This window comes from Lactuca serriola, chromosome 9 (genome assembly GCF_051521515.1).
Source record: "Lactuca serriola cultivar US96UC23 chromosome 9, Lser_US96UC23_V15, whole genome shotgun sequence".
In the NCBI taxonomy this organism is placed as follows: Eukaryota; Viridiplantae; Streptophyta; class Magnoliopsida; order Asterales; family Asteraceae; genus Lactuca; species Lactuca serriola.
Window position 1 is genome coordinate 100,108,108 of NC_136416.1, and position 25,561 is coordinate 100,133,668.

A 25,561-nucleotide genomic window follows, 5' to 3' on the forward strand; every position below is an offset into this window, starting at 1 on the left:
TCTAGGTAGCTTCGTAACCAATGTCCCTTTAGTTGACAAGAGAAAGATATGGAATTTTTAGGGTTAGCACATGGAGCTATCTTTTCAAAACTAGCGTTTCTCTTTACCATATGATCAAACGGGTTGACTTTGGCTGATCCTTTTCTATTAGGAAGATAAATCTATTATGGACTACCATTGTCACCATTGTTCATAAAAATTTTGGACTCAGAGCAATCAAACACTTTTGGTTCACTTGTGCTCTTAAGCATTTCTCTTTCGACAACAATCAAAATATGTGTCAGATCAATTAGGGTCACATTGTGGTTGCTCATATAAAACTTCTCAATGAATTGACTATATGACTCAGGAAGTGAAAGTAGAACCAAATCAATGGCTTGCTCCCTTGGGAAAACGACAACCATTCTGTCTAATTTGTCAATGTACGATTTCATATCCAGAACATGCGTACACACATAATTTCCATTCTGGTGCTTGCATGCAAATATGGATTGAGTAGTTTCGTATCTTTTAACTTGTGACATGGGGAGAGTTATTAGCGGAGGAGGAGTTGGAAAAGCATGATATCTGTTTCCACTATTGCTCGAAGAAGGGAACATACTTTCACGTTGATCAGAATGTGGAAGTTCATCTTCATAAGGTAGAGGAAAAACATTTCCAAATGAATTAGAATGACCATTGTTTTCATGGATCAACATCTATAATAGGAGAAAAAGAGAATTCAAGTTAATTGATATTTAATCCTTAATTATTAACCCATAAATTTAAGATAAGGCTAGGATCCATATTTTCGATTCGAACTTTGAAGAGGGATGCCGTAATCAAATTCAAAACTTATTTTAGGTAGGTACGGCTTTTACCAATTTCAATCTTATGAAACTCCTAGATATTTTTGAGATTCATTGAATCTAATCAATGACACGTTTTATCTCGATTATGCTCTCACTTTTGCGACTGGGATGTCGAGGATCACAAACGAGATGTGAATAACCATGCAAATTAGCTTGGTACTCTCGATGTCATTTATCATCTCGGTTTAATGTGACGGTTAACCACACGTGCTCCATTAATCAACGATAATTTTCAAGACACCCATTACCTCCCTTTGTTAGCCCCTCGTTAGTGTGCCAGTTAACCACACACGCTCCATTCACGACTTATAAAGTGTAATTTGCAATTTCATGGATTAGCATACAAATTCACATTTTCCTATAGTAACTAGGAGCGGGATTTAAAAATATTTTAGTTACTTTATATCATTATTCTTTTAATGAGATTAATTTGTCCTATGAAACCCGTTTGGCTAACGACCATCCACCATAGAAAAGAGCAGTCGGTAAGAATGGATACCCAATGACGGTCATTTTATATGATGCTTCCTTAAACTCCCCTTATAGTATCGCTTCATGAATGAGGTGTAATAGTCGTTCGACTGACTTTTCTTATACATATAATATATATTTAAACTTTTAATTATATAATAGTATAAGGTGTAAAAAACTTTTTAAAATTCTAAGGGTTTAATCTTTTAATAAACTAAAGTTTTAATTTCATTAAATTTAAATCATTAATGGATTTATTAATTATCTATTAATGAATCACTTAATTAAATTAATAATATGGTCCATAAGGATGTATTTCAAACTTTTCAATATACTAGGGTTTATTTTTAAATATTTTCAAAATTAATATTCGATTAATTAAATTAAAAATAAACCAATCATGAATTCAAGATAAGGATATCAAACTACTTTTTTAATTATTTAGTTTTACTTATTTAAAACATTATTTAAGGCAATTATCCTAATCAATTATGAGATAAGCAAAAATCCGATTTTTATCGATTTGACTATTCAACACGTTGTGCTAAACAATCACCACGCCGAGTATGGATGATTTCACAGTTCAACACGTCGTAGTGGAAGTACACCACACCGTGTTGGTGGAGCAGAATGACGATTATGTTTTCTTCCTCTTTTTCAAGTTCAACCATTGTATCAATTCAATAGAAAACTAAACATACGCTCCGATACCACTGATGGGGATTATGCAAGACATATAAATCTTATGTGTGCATGCAACCCTAATAATTGATCTATGTTTCCTCTAATTGAACATACAACTTGAACAACAAAATAGAAACCCTTGAATACTAGCATATTTTAATTTAAACTAAATAGAGTTAGGAGAAACATACCTTGATTGTTATTTAGTAATAACAATGTAAATCCTTGTGTTGTTGAAGCCCTGAGAGAAAGCGTCGCAAATGTCACGCCTCTAATGGTTCAAACCCAACACTAGAAAAGGAATATGATTGAAAGGAGAGAAGAGAGGCTCCGAAAATTCGGCTAGGTCTCTCAAAATAGTTGGCCAAAAATTCTTGGGTTAAAACCCTATTTATAGCGTAGTGAGGAAACCCTAGATAAACCTAAATACAATATCAACTTAAACCGGGTAATTATCCACCTTCCCGTTTACCCATTTAGGACAATTCTAGAAGCCCTTAGGCTTCAATAAACCATCCAACCCATATGGAGGGTTCTAGAATACATCTTGCTCAACAATTGAACAATTACATTTCAATCCCTACACTTTTAATTAATTCCTTTAATCCCACTTAATTTCTGATTAAATATTAATTAAATATTACTATTTCTAATTAATATATTATTTTCATAATATATTAACAAATTATTTATTTCAAATTATTATCAAATAATAAATCTACCTCTTTCTCCAAAATCATTTGTCCAGTTGCTAGTTTTGTGGGTAACCCAAAAGGACTGTGTTACTATCAATTTAAGTATATATTAATTATAGTTATGAGCTTAGACACCTAATCCCACAGGCACAACATGGTGTATTTTTTTATCGTGATCATCATTTAAGCATATATGGATCAGCATGGCATAACCAATAATCAATATGGTGCATCATGTGCCAAGATGGTCCATAATGGCACAACATCTCCTCCATGGAGCTACTTCCCTTCTTGATGTAGCAACATCATCTTGATGGCTCAACATCTCCTTAGTTCAACATCACCTTGGCACAACTTCAGACATGATGGCACATCATCATATCATTTGGCGCAATATCCCCAAGGATGGCACAACTTCCTTCTACATGATGCAACATGATGTTCGATGTTGCTCCAAGTTGATCCATGTTATCCAAGTGTTGCAAGTGGTCCATGTTGATCCATGTGCTCTAAGTGCTTCATGTTGCTCCAAGTTAATCCATGTTGCTCCAAGCCACTTCAAGTTTCTCCAAACCACTCCAAGTTACTCCAAACCTCCTTTTGGAAGATCTGTTCCTTTGTTACTAAATCTGTTCCTTTATCTGATGATCCACAGCCATCTAAGATGATTCGTTCCTTTGTTACTTGCTCCATGAACCACAAGTGCTCCCTTGAGATCTAAGTGCTCCAAATTCTCCATGAGAATGCTCTAGATGCTCGAGTCACATTTAACATAAACCTTTTAATAAAACTTCCTTTTATAAAATAAGGTTTGGATTTTGTTAAGATTTAAAACTCCCAATTTTAAACATATTTAATTTTAATCATCAAAATTTTTCGTGAGCTAGTTAAAAACGATAAATAATGTTTTTATTTTTGAAACACTTTTACCATCTTATGTTAAATGACAAATTTCATTAAAAGCAAAACCCTTCTAATCATTTTATGCTTTAAAATATTTTCTATCATTTTAAAATGTTATTTTACAAACATACATAATATAAAATAAAACAAGTATCACAAAACATAAAACATATGTGCATAAACCAACCATAAACTAGTGACATTTCGTGAGCCATCACAAAAATGTCAATTTCATTCCTAAGGGACATAAGGGACCAATTCTTCTTATGATTTCTTCATGCTCCCACTTACTTTAACAACTTGTACTAAGTTTGTAAAAATAATTTTATAAAGTTCATAAAAATAATTTTATATTGTTTAACGACTTGTCTTCATGCCACGGTCTTCATTGTTCTTAATTCTGAAATGTTAATTTCCATGGGATCTTACAATACTTAATTTCAAAGGATGCATAAATAGATTATATACTATTTCCTATTAAATCAACCTAAAAGTGTAATAAGATCATACCATAATTTTTTAAAATCATACAAAAATTAACCGGATTCTTATGACATAATAATTAAAAAAAATCATAATCATCTCCAATATATAAAAATAACATTTTCACAATTAGTGTCAGTTCCAACGATAGTAAATTTATGTTTGTTAAAATTAATTAAAATTATAATATAATATACATCTAAAAAATTATACCAAAGATATTCAAGATCATACCAAACTTAATAAGGAATTTACAGTATTTTCGTTAAAATAAAAATAATGATATCATACCAAATTAATTAGAATCTTAACATATGTTTCGAATTATAATTAAATAGTATCGATAAAATAAAAGTTAAAGCATTTAAAAATTTGTATATTGTTATGATCTTTTTAAATTCAATTTCTTAAGCAGAAATGCATTTTCAAAACATCATATCCAAACTTGTTGAAAATGAAGTTTTGAATAATTAAATATTTCATAAAAACCAAAATATATTTAAATGATGAAAATTCTAACCCACCGAATACTATGAAACAAAATCATCAGCAATTAAACCTAAAAACCAAATAGTAGGTAAACATAATATGAAATGAATACTACTCAAACAAAATCATGAAAATTATATATTATTTTTCTTATTTTGGAATTCATAGTCTTGGCTTCCCTTCCCAGAAGTACGATCAGTCAACAAAACGTTAAACGGATCGGATTCTGACGCCTATATTTGTAGTACATAAAATATGTTAGTTGATCGACTGAAATATAAAAAATGATATTAAATAAGTGTAGTGCTCTTCATATAAGAATGTTACCTGATTGATGCTAATTTTTTTTTCCAATTCAGCAATGATTGTATTATCATGTGAAATTTGAATTTTGAACGCCAACTTTTTATCCAAAAGTACATTCAAATCAGATTGATAAATCTTCATATTACTCTCCTAAAATAGATAGACAAAAAAAAATAGTTTTATGTAAGTAAAGTTAATATCGATAACCTCGTTAAACTTTTGAAGCAACTTTTGTGCTGTTTTTTCAGAAGTTTCTTTACGTCACGATCAAATAACGTAAGTGACACCACACCGGTAAAGTCTTGTACTTTAATTGTGGTTTTAAAACTAAAACCATTGATATAAACAAATTTAGTAATATTAAATTAGAAAATTTAACCGAATATTATAAAAGGTTTGTGATAATGATACGATGAATTCAAACAATACAAAATAGATGATTCGTCATGAAGGGACAATAATTTCATGGACTTACTTGAGCTATTAAACTTTTGTTGACATGAACAGGAATGTTGGTATACCAACTGCAATGAGTCGATTGGATGATGAAATTGAAAAAACAGAGTTGGAAATGGAATATATAAAAAGTGATAAATCGCAAAAATATGATATTCAACAAATGATTTCTTGACGATTATATAAAGTTGTAATCTTTATCTATTTAATTTATGGATTTCTATGATAAATTTTAAGGAAAGTAACAGCTAGCTGATAGGTAGGATATGATTTAATCTTTTAATTATGGAATATATATCTCGTTTGAATTAAAATTTATTTCATTTATTAAATTAAATTCCTCGTTAAATAGAGGTCAAAGGTTATCATTATTAAGTTGTTGATTTTATGGGATTTGATATAATCTCTTTTATGAAAATTGAACGGCCATTAAAAGAAACACTATAAGTTACTTTTAGACATGGTAACGATTAATGGAAAAAGCAGCTTTACCAAAATTGTGGTAGGTAATGTCACAAATTGATCTAAGGGTGGAAAATCTAAGATCGAAATACAATCAATGACCCTAATTCTTTAAGATAACGTCATAAGGTTTCTCTTTTAACAATATTTAAATATGTGTTTTATATTTTATGAATGTAATAAAGTAGGTTTATTAGTAAAAATATTGTAAGACGTTTGATATCTTAAATTTGATTAAAAGGTAACATAAAAGTGACAGAGGTAGACACTACTAGAAAACAACAGGTTTTGCTACAGAAAAATAGTCGGAAAATTTAAGTAGGTTATAACCTACATAATATCTACGGAATAGGATGTCCTAATATAGTAACGAAATAGCTATAAAATAGCTATGAAATAGCTATAGACGTATATTCGTAGGTATTCCGTTGGTAATTAGCTACAGAATAGCTACGAAATAGTGACATAACAAAATTTGTAGGTAATTAGCTAAAGAATAGCTACGGACTACTGACGGAAGAGAATAGCTACGAAATAGCGACGAATTTATTATTATTATTATTATTATTATTATTCCCATTATTATTATTATTATTATTATTATTATTATTATGTTTCATTATTTAAGTCCTAAAACTTTTTTTTGAATCGTTTTGTTTTTACATATTTGAAATACAAACAGTTACTAGTACTACTAATAATAATATTTAGTATATCATGTATTTGTTTAATGATGTTAATTGTGGCTTAAGAACAAACATAGATAGCTTTTTGTATATAATACACATAGTATGGGTTTTAATCGTGCATAAGTTTATGTGTAAGTTTATGTTATGTATAACTCGGTGAAAACAAAGCAATCAAATTATAATTATGTTGTGAAAAAAAATGAAAGGAAAAAAACGACATCTGACCATTGAAAAATTGAAAAGTTAAAAAAAGATCGTAGGTAATCTATAGATAAATACCTACAGATTACCTACCGATTACCTTTATTTGTAGGTAATCCGTAGATATTTACTAGCAGATTAACTATGGTTTTTTTTTGTATTTTCTATTTTTTCAAGGTTAAATGTTGTTTTACTTCGTTTCATTTTTTACGACATAATTATACTTTCATTGTTTTGTTTTCATCAGGATATATATAACATAAACTTATATACGAACGTTTGCATCATTAGAACCCATTACTCATTTAGAACTTTTTTTTTTATATAAATCAAAGTTATTTTCTATACACAAATACAAATAAGTACACACATTTACATACATATCATGTGTATTTATTATATTTAGTATATCATGTATTTGTTTAATGATGTTAGTTATGGGTAAAGAACAAACATAGATAGTTTTTTGTATATTATATATAGTAATGGGTTCTAACGATGCATACGTTTGTATGTAAGTTTATGTGCAGTTTAGTGAGTTTTGTGCTTTGGTTCGAGGAAGTGACATAGAGGATCCGAGAGGATTGCTGAGGAAAGTATGGATAGGTGTGGAAGGTAGTATTGGGCATGTACTACTGGAAGCACAAGATCCATACTCGATTCAGCCAGAGCCTTGGAAAATCTAAGGAGATTGTGGGAATAATTTTCGAGCATGTTTTGATCGTTGGCTTATGGTATTTTAGATCGATGATGAGCACATATGCGGAAAAAATCGGGTTTAGACTCAGATCAGGTGGTGAGTCAGTTAGTGGAATGACTGCCAGGGTTTTGAGTTCGCGCTGGATTGAGGAGATGGAAAGCATTTTCCGCACTAGTCCCTATCCCATAGGAGCCAAAGTTCGGTTTGTCTTGGATCTCTTGTATTAGGTGACAAAGAGTTGTTTGGAATTGATTATGCAATCTATTGCATTTTTAGATTTGGAGACTATGTCTTGGGAGGAGTTTGTGACCCGGTTTTGGGCAGAGGTTGCTCCAGCTATCACATTTCAGCCCTTGGCGAGTGAGCTAGTGAGCGTGTCAGGGTGTCAAACCATGAAGGAATTGACTTCTAGAGCCTAAGGATGGGAGATCAATTTAGAGCACGTTGGGAAGAGAGGGTCATACCAGGTCCGTATATTGGAGGGTCCCGAGAAGAGACCTAAGGTCTTGGACCATCGATTGAGTGGTCGGCAGGGCCAGAGTCAATGCAGCATGTGCGGGAAACAGCACGATGGAGTTTGTCGTTCTAGGAGTATGGGATGCTACAAGTATGGTAAGGTTGATCATGTCAGCAGGGATTGTCCTCAAGGGGCAAGCCCGCTATATTTTCTCTGCAACCAAGTGGGCCACAACAGATCTGCCTATCCAAGAAGGAGGGGAGGAGCAGTGAGTTCACCTGCTCCGGCTGTTTTGCAAATCTCTGATAGTCGAGAAGGTAGGGCAGGACCCCCAGTAGAGAGGAGTCAGACTCTGCAGTGTCAGACAGGAGAAGTCAGGACTCTAACAAGTGATGTTGCGGGTATGTATCTTTTGCTTCCTTTCAGTTTTAGCTGCATTTTGTTGTGGGAAATTTGCTTTGGTTTGGAATATTTGAACGCGTTGGGTAAGTGTATTTCCGGTTTATTTCTCTGCTCATGTTTGGGGTATATCTTCAAGAAATGTTATATGCTTTTTTCATGCCATGAAATGTTAGTGGATTAGTAAGGGTTATTTATTGGGTAGTGGGTTTTAAGTGTTTAGGTATTGTTTTGGTTTTCGGTCGGGCTCGGTCAGGGGCATCGTGTTGAAGACTTATGGTCCGGGTTTAGTAGGATGATTTACCAGCATCGTTAGGGTTTGATGGAATTATCATGGTGCTGGGTTGGCCGTTGGATGCGCTGAAGGAACTGGTCTATTGCAGAGGTTTTGGTTTAAGCATGTGTTCTTTGGACTTCAAGATTTAAGTGTGGTATCATTTTATAGTACTTAGGTATCAGTATTGTTGGGATTTGGGAACTGCTCAGCTGGTCTTCAGGGGTTGTATGGGATTTAGGATGGATAGATTTGGATCACTAGTTGCGGTACGCGCCGGTTGTCAATAGATCGATCATTGGAGGGTAAGAAGGATTAGGAATCCTTCAATTCTAGTGTGTTGCAAGGAATTAGTCGAATCAAAGTGGGGCAAAATCATTCAGGTTTTCAGGCGTAGGAATGGGTATGGAACTAGGATGGGTTTCACATCCCCATGGGCAAGGCCCGTGTAATTATGGCAATTCAGCTGGGATCAGGTTGAGAATGTTGGGTCAAGGTTTTGAATCTTGAGTTGTAGGACTTAGTGTGTAGTTAGTAAGTGATGGATATGGGTTTATAGGCTGGGTAGCCTAGTTATTTAGACTCTTGAGGAATGGGTGGTTGGATCAGGTGTGAGACTAGTAGTCTCAACGATGGGTTGGGAACACCTTCCGATTTCAGGAGGGGTGTTTTGAATCAGAGGATTTTGGGAGAACGTCAAGTGTAGATCTTTGGGTCTTGAATTATGAGTTCGGTGCCGAATTGATTCCTAGTGAGAATTCGCATTAGGAATTGCAGGTGTCTATATGTAAGGTTTTCTGTTCTAGAAGTCTTGGATTAAGGTATCAATGTGACAAGGGCATCTATGGAAGGGTTCAGAGGTAATAAATGGTTTCAATTTATTGGTAGGTCAGGCTCTTATGCTTAAGTGTGACCTAATATGTGTGGGGTCAGGTTAGTAAGGGGTTACAGATGTTCAGATATGTTTCATTATTTGATTGGTGAAAGATTTCTTTGGGTAGTTATCCCAGGATGGGTCAGTTCGTAAGGATGTGGGAAGATTGCAACATGTATGAAACCAGGAAGTGGTAGGTCGTGGAAGATCGGGTATGAGGTAAGATTGCAGTTGGACCTATAGCGTTCAGATTAGCATCAGGTTGATGTCGGGACGGTTTGGTTAGTTATTAAATGTGAGGCTTTCCTTTGGAAGTCGAGAGGGGCGACGGTGCGGGAGTCTCTTGGCTCAGCAACCGGGCAGGAACCCTATAATTTTAGACGATTGGCATATAATTAGGACCAGGGAGGTCATCATGGATTTTGGAAAGCAGCCAGAAGGCATCCTGCTGTTTCGGGCAGTTTCAGTGTTTTAGGCGGTTTCTATGTTTTGGGAAGTATTAGCAATTTGGGTTTTCGTGTGTATGAGAAGTATCTTGGTGTTTTGGGTAATGCTAAGTCACTCACAAAGGGATTAAATGCTCTCAAAGTAATTGATCTAACCTTGTTGTGAAGCTCTTGTTTGAGTCTAACTGTTGTAGGGATAAATGTTCTACTCTAATGCTTATCTGAGCCTTCTGTTAAGTATAAGTTTTATGTAACAATATATGGTCAGTGATTTGTTTCCCCTTTGAAGCATTTTTTTGGTTCAAAACACTATGAGGTTGGCTTGGTGGCGGTTTGGTGTGAGAGGTCTGATAGGGAGTCAAACCATTGAGAGTGTAGGTTTCAAAATTCAGGCGAGATAGGACTGGGTTTTATTCAACTATTGAGGATTTTTTCTTCGCCAGGCTTAAAGAATTATTCTAAGGATGGTTTTAGCAGATCAGGATAGGCCGTTGTGTGATCAGAGTTGGAAGGGTTATGATTGGTTTGCTATTCGTTGTGTGAGGGCATGGGTTGTTTCACCACGGGCGATCTGTCGGGAAGTTGGGTCATTGTCCATTTCAGGTCTCAGAAGGTAGAGGTGGTTTGCACTTGTTCAAGGTTTGGGTGTTATTATTGGGATAAAAGTTTTGGTTTGGGTATCGGTTGCCTTGGGAAGGTTATTTTATGCGTATAATTTCCAATCATGATCATCAAGTTGATTGTTTTGATATGAGTGTTGATAAGGAACGATTTTGAGGACGAAATCTAATTTAAGTGGGGGAGAGTTGTAACATTCGGAATCTAGAAGGTCAATTACGGAAATTAAACCTCATTTATAAAGGCCAGCTCGACGATTTTGGGGGAAGAGACTCGACGTTTTGGAAGTGTTGGTCGCACGTGTTTTTGATGACCAACTCGATGAATTGGAGAAGACCAACTTGACGAGTTGGACGTGGTTTGGGAAACCCTAATTTCGCGGTTATGCACCCTATTTAAAGAACTTAAACCCCATATGTTGGCCTCAATTCCAGGGACCAATGTCCTAAACCCTAACCTCAAAACATTAAGGAAATTTTGAATGTTGTGTTCCATTTTGAGTGCTTTGTGGTATGTTTGAAGCCATTGGAAGGAAGGGAAGCTTGGTGAGAGTTTGTATAATAAGAAGGATCTGCTAGATCTCGAATCTTTGCTTCATTTTCGACACTTTTCTGGTAAAAAGTTTCAACCTTAATTTGTGAATTCATAGATCTCCTTCTTAGGGTTCTTTTGTATGTTTTGGTTCAAATGGAGTGGTAGTTGGGAGTCGGACGTCCCATTTGGACAAACCCTTTCAGATATAGGGTCCTAGGAGCTCTTTTTGCATAAAGTTTCCAAATTTATGGTCTTAAGGGCTCCATGCATCCATTAAGACTCTCTTCTATCTTATTTTGAGCTTTTGAGCTTCTTGTATCCTTGCATAAGAGTAAAGTTGGAGATTTTCTCACCAATACAGCTTTAAGGGACCAGATCTGCAATTTGAAGCCTTATCTTGGAGATTTAGTGGCTTAATAGATTAAGTGGGTTTTCTTACTGAAGAACTCGATGGGTCATAGGAGAACTCGACGAGTTGGTTTGGGTTGTCCCGATTCTGATGAAAAGGTGGGGAAACTTGATAAGATGAAAGGAACTCAGCGAGTTGGATCGATTCTTTGCGATTCTGCAGTTTCATGAGAACTCGGCGAGTTAGGTCACCTAGACCGTTGACTTTGGCATTGACTTCGACTTTTGACTTATGCTTTTGACCAAGTTTGTCTTAAGGGGTGGTTGAGGTATCCTAATTTGTATCCGAATTTGGAAAATTGGGCCAATGGTTGATTAGTGGGCCTTTGGGCCATTCAGATTGAATTTTGGGTCCTAGTTTTGGACATGGCTGAGATATGGGTATAATGGTCTTTTTACCCCATGTATGAAGTTAGTTATGGATTGGAACCTAATTGCTAATTTGGTGTTATTTTTGATCTGTTAGATTGGAGGTGTCATTAGGGCAGCAGCTGGGGAATTCCTTCAGGAAGCTTCTGCATTCGAGGTGAGTCTATTTTCATATAATTCGGGGGTCCAAGGCACCAATGTCGGTGCACTAGTTGATGTTTATAGTAAGATGATTGTCTTTGTGATAATTTTCGGGTTTTCCAATACTTGTTGGTATTTCTGTGATTATTTGTGTATGCTATTATGTGGTAGTTGTAGGGGAAATAGACCTAGTATCCAGTTGAAATATATCGAAGGGGAGGCCAGCACCTAGCTATGCTTGACAGTATTTGGTTGAAATAGATCGAAGGGGACACCAGCACCTAGATATGCTCGGCAGTATCCGGGCAGGGCCCAATGCCGGATGGGGTCCAATGCGGGACCGGGTCCGATAACGGTTGAGGCCCACTATATGTTTATTGTATCGTATTTGGTATTTGATGAATTCACTAAGCTTTGTGGTTATGGTTTTCAGTTTATGTTTCAGGTACTCCAATTTTCAAATGAATAGCTTGGGACGATCGCAACGCATCCACCCGCGGTTTCCGCAAAATGTGATATTTGTGATTTAACTCTGATAATTGTTTTATTTGAAATGCTTTCCAATGTTTGAATAATTTACAATAGTGTTTTAAATATAATAAAAATGAAATTTTTAACCTTGATTTTTGGGATGTTTCACCATTAATCCAAGAAATTCACAAATATCAAACTCCAAAAGATATGATCCAAACTTGTCAAGTTGAAGTTGTAGAAAATAGGTTGGTTCATGAATTCAAATATTCAAGATGCAAGAAGATGAGAAAGAAAAAGAAGAAGGAGATCAAACATAAGAACAAGTGGGTTTATTCAGAAAACTCATCAAATGTTGTTGTGAAGCTGAAAACCATGAAGCAAATTTGGGTTCCAAAGCAACAATCTCCAAGTGTTGCAATGAATTTGAAGTCAAAACCCAAAAGTGTTGATGGTTCTTATGAGGATGTTCTTAGATCGTTGAAGAACATGAAGAATGAGTTGTACAACACGCATCATGGGTGGTACAAAGTTCAAATTGTAGATTTTATCGTTCCAACAAAAGAACCAAGATCTTCAAAATTTGAGTCGTTCGTTGCAAATGGAACTCGAATTGTCAAAAAGGTATCACAAATTCTCAAATGGATTCCAAAACATCTATGATTTCGATTCGTGTTTTACGTTTTTCATTTTTGATAGATTTGTCTCATTAGATAAAATCTTTTTCTACCCCATTGATTGGTCTACTTAAATTTTTTCTATAGATCAAATCAAAGCATCAAATTCATTGAAATTTTGTTCTTTTTAGCCCAAAAATATCTCGATCTTATTACTATTCATCTATCTGATTTCGAAGCCCAACCCAAACTGATATGTTACTGTTCATGTACCTAGTTTCATATATTTCGTTCATATAAGTGGCAGAGGCAGTAGGGGGCAGGCAGGTGCTCCCCCCCCCTAACTTATCTAATGATGTCGTACCCTTGACGAAGATAGCTCCAATTCTAAAACCATCCTAAATACTCCTATAATGAAAAGAAAGAAGGCAAATTCATCTATACAAGTCTCTAATTCTATTTTCTAACTATATATATATATATATATATATATATATATATATATATATATATATATATTACAGAAAATAAGAAAATACATCTCCAATCTTATAAACGGATAAGTATGGTAACTGAAATTTCAAAAAGTTTTAAAAAATTTTGAAAACCCTCGACACAAATAAAAAAACAAGCTGAAAATCTTCCAAATAAATCAAAATCCTTTTTCAAATGGTTACCATCGTGTGCCATCGTCATTCCAACCCTTGATATTATGGAAGGAGATCGTTTCCAGCCTTACCATTTGTTCATCGTTCAAAATGGAGATCCGACCAAAACGATCATCGTACCTAAAGGCTTCGATTATGAGCTCTATAACCGAAAAGATATCAAATGGATCTTAGATCCTAAAAGTCTAGTAGCGTTTCCATCAAGATTCTGCTTGTTGCTGCTTAGTTCTCCTCTCCAAGAAAAAATATAGTCGTCATTGCTACGTAAGATCTAACTTTCAATATACAAATATTTTTAAAGTCATATTTACTATGTGTGGTTGTGTTCATAGTTGGGAATCGGAGAAAGAAACACTGAAAGTGTAGATAAAATAAAAAAAAGTAAACCATGTCTGAAAAAAAGGGTGTATCCCATCTATTCTTGTTTGTTTTTTTAGTTGTATCTACAATTCTTTTATTATTTTAGTTGAGACATCCCCAAAATCTCGGCCAGAAAAGACCGATTTCATTTATGCTTTTTAAACATTTTCAGAGTAAATCCTTATAGTTTTAAAAGAGATGCGGAATTTGTTCCCAAAAACAAAACATGATAAAATAGATATTTATCAAAACATTTCATAAAGAAATATGATTTCATTTCATAATCAAAAGTCGGGATGTCATGTTCCGATACAGATCATAAAGCATAAACGATAACATTACAAGTCATTAAACAAATATATACATATACAGACTTGTAAACAAAACAACTTGATGATTCGCCCATCTTAAGCTCATGCGCCACTTCCTGTAATGCAAATAAACTGAGTGGGTCAGGCTTGGGAGCCTGGTGAGCATATAGGGTTTTCAAACCCACAATAATTATATTTAATTTCAACAATCCACAATAAACCCGATTACCCATTCCTGTTATCCACACCATTACGTTCCTAAAAATAACGTCTATTATAAGGAACCTATTTCAGGATTTTTCATCGGGACGAACATCACTGCAGAGGGGCTTCCTCAACAATAAATGTCCTAAAGGCAACCATGTGGGGGATAGAGTACACCGATGAACACGTTGTTCACAACACCTACAGGTAATGAGCCTGCTAGTGTTCCACAGGACAGTCTAGAATAGTCTGTGGTCGTCATCCATACTCTGTTGAATGACTAGAATAATACCAATAACAACGAGGCCTCTCATCTGTTTATTTCACACCAATTATCTACCGATGTTCTACCCAACATATTAGTAGATAAAAATAAACATTTTTATACATTGTTTAAAAACCTGTATAGCATGCTTTAATCAATACATATTCCACATAACAGATGAGGCATACACACACAACACGTATTTCATAGAGAATATATCAGATCTATGAGATAGAAGAGAGTGAATATACATTCACACATATAACCACAAAATATTTACACGTAGCACGTATTTTATATTAAATACTTCATAATATTGCGTTGGAAAGAAAATAACTACACACTCACTTGATCAGAAGATGATCCGACAGCACTACGGCGTATAGAAGTAGTGTCTCTCCGTAGATCTGGAAGATCTTCACAAAAACCGGGCTCCTCGCGGGCAGGGCTTCGGCTCGGGAATAACGCTCTTCGGGATCCTCGGGGCTTCGGATCTTGCTTCGGGGCTCGGGAATATTACCGGGGCTTCGGGGTACAAACGGCACGCAAAACAAGGCAAAGGACTAGAGAGAAGGAAGAAATTGTGAATGAAACCCGGCTGCCTTCGGATCCCCTTTTATAGTTGTTGAACCCTCGCACGTACGCGGGGCATACGAGGCTACGCGGGGCGTACGCCTCGGTGGTCGTCAGCGCTTACGTCGTTGGTCCTCTACGTCATTGCATACGACTCCGGAGTACTCGAGTGACCCTTCGCTGTACGCGGGGCGTACTTCGGATAGACCGGCTGCCTCCTCTTTGGATAATATCGGAGGTCTAATTAAAAATAAATATTTAATATTTAATAAACTTCAAAAATTCATATCTCCTTCATACGAACTCCTTTTTCGACGTTTTTTATATCCACGCAAAGGTGAGACTACGCTCTACAACTTTCATTTGACTCCATCGGTTAAATTTGACTTTTATTTTTGTTAATTATTTTTAGGAGGTCGGGACAGAAAATTTCGTTATAAATTCATAACTTCTTCGTCCGACGTCCATTCTCACCTAACTTTTCTTCGTTTTGCTACTAACAACAAGATCTTCGATTCTCGTTTAGATTATTTTGGCTAAAAACCGGTCGATCTCAAATCGAGTATTCGGGCTGCATACTGCTAAGTCGAAACTTAGAAAAATCATAACTTCCTCATACGAAGTCAGATTTGGGCGTTCCTTTTATGCACGCTCCCGGTTTAACGAAATCTACGAATTTCGTTTAGATTGCTAAGGCTAAATATCGCTCTATCTTAAATTCATATTTTACATCACTCGGCGTCGTGCGGTTCTGTCGCGAAACTTCGACAGGTCATAACTTCTTCGTTATAACTCGGATTTTGGCATTCCTTATATCTACGGAATCCTTGTTTCAACCATTAAAACTTTATGCAAAGATGTCGGGCTTATCTCACACTTAATTTTGACGCTTATTTTATTCTTAATTCATTAAATTATAAAAATTAAGAAAACACACACATAAATCACATAATTCAAATAATTCACAAATAATACATTTTTTTATTTCAAATTGGGGTTACAAAGGTTAACCTAGACTATTACATTGCTAAAAATGGCAAGCCCAGAAACACGGGCGTTACAATTCTCTCCACCTTAGAATGATTCCGTCCCCGGAATCACACATCAGCAAACAAATGCGGATAGCGACTCATCATGTCACTCTCCGTCTCCCAGGTGAGATTTGGCCCATTCGTGTGTTTCCATCGGACAAGCACTAACTCAACCATCTTACGTCGCAATTTCTTAGTCTTTCGGTCAACGATTGCCTCTGGTTCTTCAATCAACCTTTTGTTCTCATCGATCCTCAACTCCGAAAGTGGAATTATGTTGGGAACTTCTCCTGTGAACTTCCTCAAACAACACACATGAAAAGTGTTATGAATTCCATCCAGTTCTTCGGGTAGTTCGAGCTTGTAAGCTTGGTTCCCAATTCTCTGAAGAACTTTAAACGGTCCAATAAACCTTGGACTTAATTTTCCTCTTTTACCAAATCTTATAAGTCCCTTCCACGGCGAGACTTTAAGCAAAACCGAATCTCCAACTTCAAAAGTCATCGGTCTTCACTTTTTGTCAGCATAGCTCTTTTGACGGTCCTGAGCTGCTAACATTCTCTCACTAATTATTTTCAACTTTTCAGCAGTTTGATGGACTATCTCCGGCCCCATAAACTGCTTTTCCCCAGCCTCAAGCCAACAAGACGGCGTACGACACTTTTGTCCATACAATGCTTGATAAGGTGCCATCTTAATGCTCGAGTGAAAACTATTATTGTAGGAAAATTCTACCAATGGTAAATGTTCATCCCAATTACCTAGGAATTCCAAGGTACACGCTCTCAGCATATCTTCAAGTGTTTGTATCGTTCGTTCGCTCTGACCATCAGTCTGCGGATGGTAAGCTGTACTTAAACACAACTTGGTACCCAATTCCTCTTGTAGACTTTTCCAAAATCGTGAGGTGAAACGGCTATCACGATATGACACAATTGTTAACGGAACACCGTGAAGCCTCACAATTTCCTTCACGTAAGAATTCACAAGCTTTTCCATAGAACATTTCTCCTTGGCTGCTATAAAATGCGCACACTTAGTGAATCGATCAACGACCACCCAAATCATGTCGTGACCACTTTTTGTTCTGGGAAGTTTAGTGACAAAATCCATAACAATGTCTTCCCACTTACCCATAGGCATAGGTAAAGGTTCTAAACTCCCGTATGGTTTCTGATGTTGTGTCTTTACTCTCGCACAAGTCACACACTCCGCCACATACTTCGCAATGTCGAGCTTCATCGTCAGCCACCAATAATAGGGTTTCAGGTCCCTATACATTTTTGTGCTACCGGGATGAATCAAGTACATGGTTTTGTGAGCTTCTTCCATCAAAAGATATATGACTCCTCCTGTCTTAGGTATCCAAATGTAACGACCCAAAAATCACGACTAAAAATTTCTTTCAAAGCATTACTACAAATGAATTTATAAACAACGTATCATAAGTCAAACATAACTTTTGAGTATTAAATTCAAAACATAATAGCATTATCAGAGTCAAACATTCCCAGGCTAACTGACTATGGTGTGTGCTCTGCAATCTTCCCGAGCTCCTCTTTTGAAAACCGAGTACCTGAAACCAAAACTGAAAACCATAAGCACGAAGCTTAGTGAGCTCCCCCAATCTACCACATACCACACAAAAACATATAAACCACATATTGGGCCTTGCCCACTGCATCGGACTGAAGTCCGGACTATATGGGGCCTTGCCCCCCTACATCGAACCGAAGTCCGAAGCTGACATCGGACCGAAGTCCGAAGCTAACTGACTGGGGCCTTGCCCCCTACATCGAACCGAAGTCCGAAGCTGACATCGGACCGAAGTCCGAAGCTAACTGACTGGGGCCTTGCCCCCTCTATCGGACCGAAATTCGAAGCTAACTGTCTGGGACCTTGTCCCCTCCATTGGACCGAAGTCCGAAGCTAACTGACTGGGGCCTTGCCCCCTCCATCGGACCGAAATCCGAAGCTAACTGTCTGGGACCTTGTCCCCTCCATCGGACCGAAGTCCGAAGCTGACATCGGACCGAAGTCCGAAGCTAACTGACTGGGGCCTTGCCCCCTCCATCGGACCGAAGTCCGAAGCTAACTGTCTGGGACCTTGTCCCCTCCATCGGACCGAAGTCCGAAGCTAACTGAACACAGCATATCATAACATATCAACTGGCATAAACTCACATATACTGCATACTACATCGGGCCGTAGCCCGGAACACATAACACATAATTCCTGTCTGAGCCACGAAGGCATCAAACATACTAACTACTGTACCAGATCAACATCCGAAAGCTACTGCTAGCTAAACGGGCCGGCATTGTGGCCTTAGACCCGTTCCTACTGGAAGGAAACTCACCTGAACTACTGAGCCCTGCTGATAAACCTCTGGCTGCTTCTCGACAATCCCCTGAAGCGCTGCTCCTCTAGCTCTCCGAGCTATCAATATACATATAACACTTAGTCTGACAGTCAACTAAGTCAACTCTGGTCAAAGTCAACCTTCCAGGTCAACCCTACTCGCCGATTCTTCCTAAAGACTCGCCGAGTTCATAAGCTCAGGGTCTTTCTTATTCGCGACCCGACTCGCCGAGTCAGTCCATGACTCGCCGAGTCCAACTAACTCCAAGTCCTGTCCTGTCCAACTCACTGAGTCACCACCCGACTCACCGATTCGAGTCTCAACTCGAAGGGTTTGAGGTTTCATGATCTGACTCGTCGAGTCCACTAATAGACTCGCCGAGTCCAAGGCAATCTTCAACCAACTCGTCGAGTTGTTCATCCAACTCGCCGAGTCCATGCCTAACTTCAACCGACTCGACGAGTTGTTCATCCTACTCGTCGAGTTCCTCCTCATCTTCAAGCTACTCGCCGAGTCCACTCGAAGGACTCGCCGAGTCTATCCAGTCTTCAATCCATGCAGTGGCTTTTCGAGCCAAACAGAACTTCCAACTCATAGATCCATACTTCTAGGGCCTATTCCCCACGTAAAGTGGCAAACTTTACGTGTAGATTGAGAGATCTATGCTCAAAACACACTAAACTAGGGTTTATGGCAAACATGCTTCTTCAACATACCAAGGGCTGATACTTTAGGGGATTCAAGACCAATATCAACATGGATCTGAGGTAGCAACCTCAGATCTGAACCTCCAACTCGAATTGGTTACAAATCATACCAATAATGACCAAAACTCACACATAAGAATAGATCTAGATGCAAAGGGAGTCCAATCAACAACTTATTACCTCCAATTGATCTGAAATGTCTTCTCAATCTCGGATCTACAGTCCCTTCTTGCACTTCCAAGGCTTTTCTTCCTTCTCCAAGCTTTTAGTGCTCTTTTCAATGCAAGATCTAGCTCAAAAACGGATATGGCGGCTAGGGTTGATGTTCTGGGGGTAAAGAGGCACTAAAGGAAACCTAGGAAAGAGAATGAGACGCTTAAATAGGCTCCAAGTCCCGGATTTAGGGTTTTCCTCGTTCAGACCCAACTCGTCGAGTCTCTTTGGCCGACTCGCCGAGTCGGTCGCTAACACCTCAACCCGGATCCCGCTCGGACTCGCCGAGTCCCTCCTTGGAATCGCCGAGTCTCTCCTTAAAATTGAGGTCTTCTTTCTTTTCTTGACTTTCCAAACTTTGGGGTGTTACACCAAATCCGATCTTGGAACACCTTCAGTTCGTGACTGTTTACACCGAACACCAACGTTTTGCCCAAACGTTCCTCATTTCGGTCATTCTTCTCAGAAGCTTCACTTTGAGCTTTCTTTATACTTTCCAAAATAGTCGAGACAACTTCAATTCTCAACGCTCTTGGCCTTTTCCTTTCAAGATTGACTTTCCGACTGAGAGCATCAGCGACAACATTGGCTTTACCGGGGTGGTAAAGTATCTCACAGTCGTAGTCTTTAAGTAATTCCAGCCAGCGTCGTTGCCTCATATTCAATTCTTTCTGACCAAAGAGATATTGGAGACTCTTATGATCAGTAAAAAGTTTGCACTTCGTGCCATAGAGGTAATGCCTCCATATTTTCAGAGCGAAAACTACCGCTGCCAACTCCAAATCATGAGTCGGGTAGTTCTTTTCATGCTCTTTCAGCTGTCGAGACGCATATGCGATCACCTTATCCCTTTGGGTCAAAACGCAACCCAATCCAACCCCAGACGCATCGTTATAAACAGCGAAGTCTTCAACTCCATCGGGTAGAGAAAGTATCGGTGCCTTGCATAGTTTCTTCTTTAGCTTCTCAAATGCTTCTTTATGCTTATCATTCCAAGCATAAGTAGCTCCTTTGTGGGTGAAAGCTGTTAATGGACTAGCGATCGAAGAAAAGCCTTGGATAAATCTTCGGTAATATCCGGCTAATCCTAAAAAGCTTCGGATCTCCGTGGGACTTTTTGGTTGTTCCCACTTCATCACAGCTTCGATCTTCGCTGGATCAACCATTATCCCTTCTTGGTTGACCACGTGACCCAAGAATTGGACTTCATGAATCCAAAAATCACATTTGGAGAACTTCGCATACAACTTCTCCTTTTTCAAGACTTCTAACACTTCTTGCAAGTGTCTGCCATGCTCCTCTTGGCTTTTTGAATAAATCAGAATGTCATCTATGAACACTATCACAGATTTATCAAGAAACGGTTTACAAACTCTATTCATTAAATCCATGAATGCTGCGGGAGCATTGGTTAGTCCAAACGACATAACCAAAAAATCGTAGTGTCCATATCGTGTTCTGTATGCAGTCTTCTCTATATCTTGCTCTCTTACTTTCAGCTGATGGTATCCTGACCTCAGGTCGATCTTTGAAAAATAACTTGAACCTTGTAGCTGATCGAATAGGTCATCAATCCTCAGCAACGGATATCTATTCTTTATTGTTGCCTTATTCAGCTCTCAGTAATCAATACACATCCTCATGCTTCCATCTTTCTTCTTTACGAATAACACCGGAGCTCCCCAGGGTGATGAACTAGGTCTAATGAAACCCTTGTCCAATAACTCCTGAAGTTGCATCATTAGCTCCTTCATCTCCGTCGGTGCCAATCGATAAGGTGCTTTCGCAATTTGCGTTGTTCCGGGCAACAAGTCGATACGAAATTCTACTTGTCGATCGGGCGGTAATCCAGGAAGATCTTCGGGAAATACTTCCGGATAATCACACACAACAGGAATATTTTGCATCACCTTCTTTTCCTTCTTAGCATCGATCATGAATGCTAAGTATGATGTACACCCCTTGGTCAAACATTTTCTGGCTTTCATTAGAGAAATGATTCTAGAATTTACTCTGCGTTTATCTCCGTACACCATAAACGATTCCTTCCCAGGCGGATTCACTTTCACTATTTTCTTCTTGCATAAAATTTCAGCATCATTGGCGCTAAGCCAATCCATTCCCAAAACGATGTCGAAACCATTAAGTTCGATAGGCAATAATTCCTCGTGGAACTTATTCCCATTCAAGTCAATTAAGATGTTTTTCATACGATGGCTAACAGGTACAAACTTGCCACTAGCAACTTCGACTAATAAAGCATTATCGAGTCTAACAATAGGCAAAGCTAGTTTTCTACCAAATTCGTGCGATATAAAGGAGTAGTTGGCTCCAGAATCAAATTAAATTTGGGCAGGCAATTTGTTAACGAGAAAGGTACCTGAAGCGACATCAGCTTCATCTTTAGCAGCTTCCAGTGTCATCTGGAATGCTCTCGCCTTTGGCTTTGGCAGAATGTTGGGTCTTGCTGCTTCCTTCTTTTTCGGACAATCCCTTGAGATGTGCCCCTCCTCACCACAACCATAACAAAATTTTTTGGTGAAGGTGCAGTCTTTGGCATAATGCCCTGGCTTTCCACATTTGAAGCATGTGGTTTCCCCGCCACACTTCCCATGATGCTTCTTCTTGCACTTGTCGCACCATTTCGCCTCTACCTTTCCTCCGCTTCCTCTCGAACTAGACTTCAAGAATTTACTTTTCTTGTTGGACCCTGAAAATCCATCGATTTTCCTCTTCTCACCAACCTCTGACCTTTCCAGACCTTTTTCCCTGATCTGGGTCTCAACATTTCTAGCAGCCCAGATGGCGGCTTTCAATGTGGTTGCTTGCTTAACCATAGGACCATAGTCCGCTAGTAGTCCAAGGGCAAACTTGTTGACCTTAGAGAGTTCTGTAGGCACCAAATATGGGATAAACTTCATCTTTTCCGTGAAACTTGCAGCGTATTCAGTAACGCTCAATTTCCCTTTCTTCAAATTCTGAAACTCATTACTGATTTCCAGAAGGTCCTGATCGGAGCAGTATTGCAGTTTTAGTTGTTCCACAAAGTATTCCCAAGACATTTTGCTTGCTTCTCCCTTGGGCATAGAGTCAGCTAACAGCTTCCACCAACTCAACACGCCAGATTTTAGCAGAGGGATCGCAAGAGCGGTCTTCTGCCTGTTGCTGCATTCGCAACTTTCAAACATAGTCTCCATTTCGGAGACCCAATCCATAACTTGCACCGGCGTCGGGCTTCCGGATAGGCATGGTGGTTTGGATGCCATGAAATCCTTATACTTGCACCCACGACCATCATTTCCTCCATACTGGTTATTGCGTCTAACCACTGGTTGTTCGTCTTGACCAATGATCCCACTAAAGTTTTCTCCTTCAAATTGCCCTCCATTCTCCTCGGGCTCTTCCGCTTGAATTGATGGTTCTTCACGATGCTGCCTAAGCAGGCGTCTTGTTTCTTCCATCTGACGATCCAACATCATTTGAATCATCATTTGTACACCAGCCATTGTTATCGGCTCAGGTGCATGAGCTACAACAGGTACTTGTTGATTTACAGGCGGTTGATTCCTGTTTTCATCAGTATTTCCAACTCCGCTTCTTGTTCTCACCATTTTTGATCTACACACCGAATAATTTCACCTTATTACTCCAAACGATTACATGCTAGTTCTAATATCGTATACATACGCTTAGAATCCTAAACACATAAACCTTCAGATCTGGTTGGCAACAAACCGTAGATCCGAACAATTAATATCATGTATGGCAACATATAACATTTAGCACATAAAAGCATTTTAGGCAACTTTCCTAAAATAAACTAGTGCTCGTGTCTAAAATTTATCAGACACACATCTCACAATCTCCACTTAGCATCCTAAGTTTAAGTCTAGAAATCCTACAAATTCCTAGTTCGCTTAAACTAATGCTCTGATACCAACTGAGACATCCCCAAAATCTCGGCCAGAAAAGACCGATTTCATTTATGCTTTTTAAACATTTTCAGAGTAAATCCTTTTAGTTTTAAAAGAGATGCGGAATTTGTTCCCAAAAACAAAACATGATAAAATAGATATTTATCAAAACATTTAGTAAAGAAATATGATTTCATTTCATAATCAAAAGTCGGGATGTCATGTTCCGATACAGATCATAAAGCATAAACGATAACATTACAAGTCATTCAACAAATATATACATATACAGACTTGTAAACAAAACAACTTGATGATTCGCCCATCTTAAGCTCATGCGCCACTTCCTGTAATGCAAATAAACTGAGTGGGTCAGGCTTGGGAGCCTGGTGAGCATATAGGGTTTTCAAACCCACAATAATTATATTTAATTTCAACAATCCACAATAAACCCGATTACCCATTCCCGTTATCCACACCATTACGTTCCTAAAAATAACGTCTATTATAAGGAACCTATTTCAAGATTTTTCATCGGGACGAACATCACTGCAGAGGGGCTTCCTCAACAATAAATGTCCTAAAGGCAACCATGTGGGGGATAGAGTAAACCAGTGAACACGTCGTTCACAACACCTACAGGTAATGAGCCTGCTAGTGTTCCACAGGACAGTCTAGAATAGTCTGTGGTCGTCATCCATAATCTGCTGAATGACTAGAATAACACCAATAACACCGAGGCCTCTCATCTGTTTATTTCACACCAATTATCTACCCATGTTCTACCCAACATATTAGTAGATAAAAATAAACATTTTTATACATTGTTTAAAAACCTGTATAGCATGCTTTAATCAATACATATTCCACATAACAGATGAGGCATACACACATAACACGTATTTCATAGAGAATATATCAGATCTATGAGATAGAAGAGAGTGAATATACATTCACACATATAACCACAAAATATTTACACGTAGCACGTATTTTATATTAAATACTTCATAATATTGCGTTGGAAAGAAAATAACTACACACTCACTTGATCAGAAGATGATCCGACAGCACTACGGCGTATAGAAGTAGTGTCTCTCCGTAGATCTGGAAGATCTTCACAAAAACCGGGCTCCTCGCGGGCAGGGCTTCGGCTCGGGAATAACGCTCTTCGGGATCCTCAGGGCTTCGGATCTTGCTTCGGGGCTCGGGAATATTACCGGGGCTTCGGGGTACAAACGGCACGCAAAACGAGGCAAAGGATTAGAGAGAAGGAACAAATTGTGAATGAAACCTGGCTGCCTTCGGATCCCCTTTTATAGTTGCTGAACCCTCACACGTACGCGGCGCGTACGAGGCTACGCGGGGCGTACGCCTCGGTGGTCGTCAGCGCTTACATCGTCGGTCCTCTACGTCATTGCATACGACTCCGGAGTACTCGAGTGACCCTTCGCTGTACGCGGGGCGTACTTCGGATAGACCGGCTGACTCCTCTTCAGATAATATCGGAGGTTTAATTAAAAATAAATATTAAATATTTAATAAACTTCAAAAATTCATATCTCCTTCATACCAACTCCTTTTTCGACGTTCTTTATATCCACGCGAAGGTGAGACTACGCTGTACAACTTTCATTTAGACTCTGTCGGCTAATTTTGACTTTTATTTTTATTAATTATTTTTAGGAGATCGAGACAGAAAATTTCGTTATAAATTCATAACTTCTTCGTCTGACGTCCATTCTCGCCTAACTTTTCTTCGTTTCGCTACTAACAACAAGATCTTCGATTCTCGTTTAGATTGTTTTGGCTAAAACCTGTCGATCTCAAATCGAGTATTCAGGCCGCATACTGCTAAGTCGAAACTTAGAAAAATCATAACTTCCTCATACGAAGTCAGATTTGGGCGTTCGTTTTATGCATGCTCTCGGTTTAACGAAATCTAAGACTTTCG